The sequence below is a fragment of the Lycium ferocissimum genome, chromosome 3, assembly GCF_029784015.1.
Source record: "Lycium ferocissimum isolate CSIRO_LF1 chromosome 3, AGI_CSIRO_Lferr_CH_V1, whole genome shotgun sequence".
Classification (NCBI taxonomy): Eukaryota; Viridiplantae; Streptophyta; class Magnoliopsida; order Solanales; family Solanaceae; genus Lycium; species Lycium ferocissimum.
The window spans coordinates 67,489,963-67,497,254 of NC_081344.1; the positions used below are offsets into that span (position 1 = coordinate 67,489,963).

At 35.8% G+C, this 7,292-nt stretch overlaps 1 non-coding gene across 1 annotated transcript; it reads left to right on the top strand.

The window, feature by feature from the left end:
• The first annotated feature begins 4,640 nt into the window (after nucleotides 1–4,640).
• TRNAG-GCC (transfer RNA glycine (anticodon GCC)) lies at nucleotides 4,641–4,711 on the top strand. Its single transcript has one exon. It is a non-coding gene; the product is annotated as a tRNA-Gly (tRNA).
• The last annotated feature ends 2,581 nt before the right edge of the window (nucleotides 4,712–7,292 follow it).

Genomic DNA, 7,292 nt, shown 5'->3' on the forward strand with positions numbered 1-7,292 from the left:
ACTGCAACTGAGGGAAGATCTCTTTGTTCCGGGCCGCCCCGACTACCTAAACTGGCGGCATGAACACAATATCCACAAGAAGGACGTTAGTACTAACAATGTACTGAGTATGTAAGGCATGGATAACAACATAATACAGATATGAAAAGTAACATAAAATAAGAGAGAGATAACATGTACGTCTGGATGCCTCTTGAGGCGGATGTCATGCATGCTTAACCTTTTAAAAAAATATTTTTTATACATGTATATAGTATCGTGCCCGGCCATTAAGGCTCGGTGTTATATATATAGTATCATGCCCGGCCATTAAGGCTCGGTGTTATCATCATTAGCCCGCATCTGGGGCAATATCGTAACATGCCCACTGCAGTGGTGTGCACATCTACGTGCCATGCCGTAAGTATAAGCGCGAGCGCGGTGTGAGAAAATACATACATATATAAAAAGCATGCATGAGAGCCCAATCAAAAACCACATCTATATCGGAGTGACGTAAGGTCGGTAGCCTCCGATTATATTATGGATCAATCATCATCGTTTATCCCACCTTAAAGGAACAAGGGTCATAAGGTGAGATTACCAACAATGAAGGAAATTAAGAAATTGTAAAGTAAGCTCAATCATCTCATAATAATATAAAGCCCATGTACTTGAAAATCTCTATAAATAAAATCATCTCATAATAACATGAAATCCGTATGCCTTGGAGCTTTGATAAATAAATCCCTTATAATCATCGTCATGGTTATCATAAAAAAAAAATATTCATCTTTAGCATCATAAAAACTTTAAGAGTCATGAATCTCTAACATTCTTGGAAATGAGGATTTTTATGGAATTCATGCATGGGTTGGTAGGAAAAGAATCATGCCTTTAGAAGCTCAATAACATCATAACGATCATGAGATTCGTGGACTTCTAGCATTTGTGGAACCAAGGATATTATGGGTATGACACAAAGGTTTATAACAAAAAGATTATGCCTTTAGAAAGAAAGGGACTAGCCTTAACATACCTGGAGGCTTATTTCTCAACTTTCCAACTTACTTCCTGTCTTGAAATTTACTTAAGATCGTTCGCAATCCCGTAATCTACATATAAAATAATTCACACTATTATTAGACTCATCCTCACATGTTCGTTTTAAGCCTTTAATTCGAATCTATTTAGAATCTGCCGAAATTCGGGTAGCATCTCCCCTGTATATATGCCTAGCCTGAAATCACAATACCAACAACCAACAACAACCATACCAACATCAACAATAATATCATCAAGATTCTACAAGATAAATATGCACAATTTCATCCAAAACTTTCTTCAAACCTCAATCCATAAGCCAACAATACCAACACAATAATTATAACTCTTATTCGCGTAAATATTCCTAAATCAATATTAATAAAAAGAGATTCATACCTTACTTTTGCCAGAATAGCAAAATCTTCAATGTTTACTTGAATCCAAGTCAATTCCAACGCAAAACAAAACTATAATCGCGACTATACGTTACTCGGACCTCGATTAATACTCTGTCACTTGAAAATTATGTAAAATCCTCCTCACTTTGTAGTGTATATAAGCTCTCCTATGTTGGGTGAGCTGTCTAGAGTATTTGGGAAGTTTATTATGGAGAAAAAGATGGATTTTAGCCCTTATATAGTGGATTAAAGTCGGTTGGCACTGTAGCACTGTAGCAGCGCGCGACACTGTGCGTTCGCGCAGTGCAGTCCCCTGCTCTGCCCGCCTAACTTGTAACGTCCATAATTCTCTACTTTGACGTCGTATCGACCAGCAGTTTGTTGAGTTGGAAACTAGACTTCATGAACTTCAATTTAGGCTCTTACTTTGCTTCAAAACTCCTCATATACTAAAAGATATTCTTCCTCAAAGTTGGGCCAAAATTGGCCCTCATATTTTCTCCAAAAATTCCAAAAACTTAATCCCCTTTATTTACTTGCTCTCCAATCCTTCCATAGCTTACTGTATGAACTTAAACCCTCATAACCAAATTGGTGCACATGTTCTCGTATATCCTTGAAAGTAACTCCAGTATCCAGACTTAAAACATCCAACACTTATAAGTCTTAACGTACGAAACTACGGGGTGTAACATATGTAATGGCATTAAACTTCATATTTTGTTGTTTTTTGGAGTGAATTAGTCTTGGAAGTGGCTGATTTGATTCACTCCAAAAATATTTTGGGAGCTTATCTTTTGTTGGTTTCCATGTATGTCAATGGCAATGAAGTTGTGTAGTGGTTGTTGAACACTTTGCAAATATATGAAAATGCCAAATCTAGTTTAAATGTGTTGTTGATTTACATTACAATGTAGTGTTATGGTTTTTTCAATGTTTACATTACAATTGCTAGTTTAAATGTGTTGTGGTTTAAATTTTATATTTTAGCTGTTGTATTTTGCGCAGACTTGGTTTTTTATGGTTGCTGGTTTAAATTCTATATTTCAGCCATCGGACAGAGTTGATTATGGATCATTTTTTTGCTCGTTTTTAGCAGTTTGCAGGTTTGAAATAATATGTGCTAGGGTATGGTGTTGATTTCTGGTGTTATGCAAAGGAGAAGTGCAGTAGCTCTTTGTTGCTATCATGCTCCAATCCTTTAGTTATTGCAGAGGCTCTATTCATTTTTGGACTTTTGATGAGTTAATTTTGTTTGTTGGCTCTTGGAAGTACTATACCCAGGGAATTAATACAAAGTGATTAGTTTCGGAGGGAAAAAAAATTAATGTTCCACATTGATGCAGTAATACAAAGTGATGAGTAGCAATCATGGACATTTATAACATGTGCAGTCTATTCATGTCCTGATATTGAGCTCTAACTTTGTTAGATCAAGTGCTGGGAGCTTTGCACTACCTGGGGTTGCTAATTCACTATCAACTTAATCATTTTGGATTTTTATAATTTATTTAACTACTAAAATACTCAATAAAGACAATCAACACACCATTACATACAAACCGCTGTTACCCCCTCCTCCTAATCATAAAACAAACCACTCTCTAGTTAACCTCCTCTCTTAAGTATAGAATAGTGCCGCACATCTCCTTCATGGAAGAAAAGCTAAAACAAATTTCAAGAAACCACATGAAGAGAACTGCAGCTTGTTGGAAAAGAATCCAAGATTATATCAACTTCTTAACATACCATCATGAAGAAACTTGCTGGGAAGTGTCTAAATAATGAAGGTTTAAAAACTAAGCCATTAGTTCAAGATAAAAAATATTACATTAATTAAAGAGGAAGATTATAACAATAATTAAAGAAGAAGATTACATTACAGCTGCAGATAAACAAGATTACATTGCAGTTGCAGGTTCCTAAACAAGGCCAACTAAACTAAACGCCAACTAAACTAAAAATTCATTTGACAACAACACCAACACACAAAACAAACCTAACCGACCCATGATACTAACTTAACACAAACAATAGATTTACACTACATCATCTTGGCAATTACAAAACCAATAATAACAGCCCAAGACATTAGAAGCAAGCTTATCAATTGGTGAACTTTCAACTCCAAAGTTTCCACTTTCTTCAAATTTGAACTTTCAATACCACTCTTTAACTCCAAGATTGACTCTTTTTCCTCCAAGGGTAGAAACTTTCTTCAAATCAGAAATTTCAGTAGCATCCATATCCTTCAACTCAGAATCGACGTTAGACACTTTGTTGAGTCCTTGACTTTCAATACCACCCATACCCTCCACGATCTTCTTTAAATGGTTTCTTTCTTTTAGAATTGAATCCAATTCAACTTTTTGATTGTGGATCATCGTTGACACATGAGGTGGAAGTTTAGCATCGATCCAATCCCAATAACCATAAGAGTTTGACCCAGGAAGACGACATTTGTAGAATCGACGTCCACCATTCTCAGGAGTTGTAGCAGTAAAATGTCTTGCAATCAATCCGCACTTACAAGTACAGGACTGAACTTGTTGAGGAGAAGAAACGGAAGACGATGATGACATTTTAACAAAGAGAATGAAACAAACAACAATTTATGGAGGAAAACTAAGAAGAAAGTTGTATTTTCTAAGAACCCTAATAAAACTTACTTCAATAGGATGAATAAAACTCGTACAGCCCAAATCTTTAACAAACGAATGTATTCAGGTAGAAAATAGCGACATTTTGACTGGAAAATGGTTAAAGGGTTCTAGGGTTTGAGTGTGAGGCGGCTGTTTATGTTTATGATGAAAGGGGTACGTTTTATTTGATAGGTGAGAATTGGGACGGGTCGGGGTTTTTTTTTTGGGCGGGTCGTTGGATATTATTAAATTGGGGGGGGGGGGGGGGGGGGTTAATTAATTTAAGTTAATATTAGGTTGACCAATCATAGAACGACACGTGGCTAATTAGATAGGTCTGTTAAGTGTAAGGGTATTTTAGAGCCCAAACATAAACGTGGGGGGCATTTTTGGACCGAAAGGTGGATGGAGGGTATTTTAGGCCCTTTTCCGATAGTTGAAGGGTATTTTGTGCCCTTTTCCGAAAATTCAATTTCATCGAATACAATTTACTGGAAGCCCCAACCTAACTGGTGTCTTTGTATTCTTTTTTAAAGAGTTCAATGATAAGTAGTATGAATCTTTTCAAACAAAAGCACCAGTGGTCTAGTGGTAGAATAGTACCCTGCCACGGTACAGACCCGGGTTCGATTCCCGGCTGGTGCAATCCTACTTTTTTTTTTTCATTTTCTTTAACATAGAAAAATTCAAATGTCCGTCTTTGGCTTTATGGTATAAACTGGAAAATGCAACTTAAGTAGACAACATGTTAGAACTTAGAATCCTAGTTCTCTCATTTTCGTTCTTTACATTAATAAAATTCAAGTTTAATCACCTAACCAAAACAAAAAAAGTTGTGGTTTGAATCCAAGTACAATATGCTACTGAAACAAAGCTAGGAATCAAGATCGGAGTAACTCAAAAACATAGGCCTCCGAAATGTTTCCAATGCAAAAACTCCAAATTATAACTCAAAAGATACTCTTTTTTGCAGTAAAACAAGAAATTTGACAAGAAATTTGATGACCTATGGTAACATAAATTTGAACGTTGAAATCAAAATTCATATGAAAATATATCAATTTTGACATTCTATAACGGCAAAACAATAGAGTTGTAATAGCCTATAGCTACTAAATTATAACTTATTTGGAATGTGATCTCCAAGTTTAATTAACTAACATACGCAGACAATTTGAAAAAGAGGTCATTGCCGAATCTCCTGCTAAGAGCTTGTTCGGCCTAGCAGCTAAAAACTGCTTATTTTGAGAAGTGCTTTTTTTGAGCTTTTCAAAAAAGTACTTTTTATGTATTACACTCCAGATTTTCGCACGTTAAAGTCGCATCATGAGAATAGTCGACGCAAGTTCAAAAGAAATTATCTTGAGGTTAAAAGGGATTGAGCTTATTAATATGAATGGTTATAAGAGCTATAAATAAGATTACTAAGTGGCGGAAGGTTTGGAGAGTGAATGAATCAAAGAAGGATGAGTTTCGTTAAAAGTCAGCAAGTTAGGAATACGATAACTTGTACTTTTGGGTGAGATTAGAAGTTCTTCACATGCAAATCAAGTAATGATATGAAGTATTTGAATCGTACAATGATTGCTTGTTAAGTTTGGAAGTCAAGCGAGTTGTAATACGAAAGTCGACAAAGGGCGTCGCAAGTTAAGTTTGTAAATTTCACTGAAATTTGGATCAGATGTCAAAGAGATTTTCTCTCAATCTACTTGGATTTACGAGGTGATCCACCTACCAAATCGAAGTTCTACGAGTCTAGTTTCCAGCGCATTTAACCGTTTGTTGATACGATGTCGGAGTAGAGAGAAATTCGCATTTCCGTCAGGGGGCGCAAACTGCCGTGGGAACAGTGTGCTAAGTCGGTGGCTTTATATTGCCCAAGTATATATAGATGCCTTGGACGAATTTTTCTCCATTTCTTCACCTTGAAAGACCATATAAACCCTAGAAAAAACCTCACTAATCATCTTCCATCAATCATAAACACACCTAAAGGCAAATCAAACAACCTCAACGTGGAGAACAACATGGCAACTTCGAAATTGTGATTTCTTCACTATTTCGCCTTTCGGAGGAAAACCTTGCTTTGAAGTAACTTGGAGTTTGGAGTGATTTTGATTATCTAAGGTATATTTTAACCTCCTTTTTATTTCTTTGAACTTCTACAAGTCATTAAACCTAAGAAAATGGAAGGAAAATCCTATATGAATAAGTTATGGTTAAAACTTGAAGCTTCCATGGACATGGCTAACTTGTTGAGCTATTTGTGTTGGGTTTGTTGTATTGTTTGGAGTTATGATGGTATGGATTGAATCATGGTAGTAAAGAGAAGTAGAAAAGTAGTTTTTTGGTAGTGTTTTATAAGAAGCTATCACTATGAAAGAGATTACAAACTCGTGCCTACGAATTGCTCGATAAAATGCCTAAATGAAGATTTTTATTGGCTATATGCTCAAATTTGATCTCGAATTGTTCGTATCCTATAGGAAGTCAGTTGTAAAGTGTTCAAGGCTTTGGGAAATGTGTATAACTCCAATCAACGAGGTATGTAGGGCTTTCTGTTCTCTTTGTGGCATGACTAGATTTCAAATGACCTTTCATTGAAAAGTTATTTCATTAACTTGGATCGATCGCGTTCCATGATAATTGAGCTGAACCATACTTCATGTAACAAAGTATGTTCCACGTTCGATATCTCCTTTTGGTTATCGATTAAAAGACTTTCTATTCAACTTGTGTCGATTATGTTCCAAAACGGTTAAGCTTACCCGTTTCTCATGAATAGCTTGTATTGAAGTACCTTTCGCGTGTCGTATCCCTCTTGTTTATCGAATGAAGAATGACATTCGTTATGATACTCTTCAAGTCAAAGTTGAGTTGCTTGGACTTCCTTTAATTGAGTTAATCCTTATCTTCTTGTCTATTGCTCAAAGGTAACGAACCTCCCGTTGGTACACTCTTTCTGATAAAGGTTGTCTCGATCATATTTCATATCCCCTATACTTTTATTTCTTTTACCTATTGATTAAAGAATGATGAACGTAGCGACAATAATGATAGTCTGAGGGTAACGACGATAGGTCACTCTGACTCTTCTTATGATATCTCTATTGAGGTCAGTCTTGCATTGCACACACACATACACACACACACACACACACACACACACACACACACATATATATAGCATATATATATATATAATATATATATATATATATATATG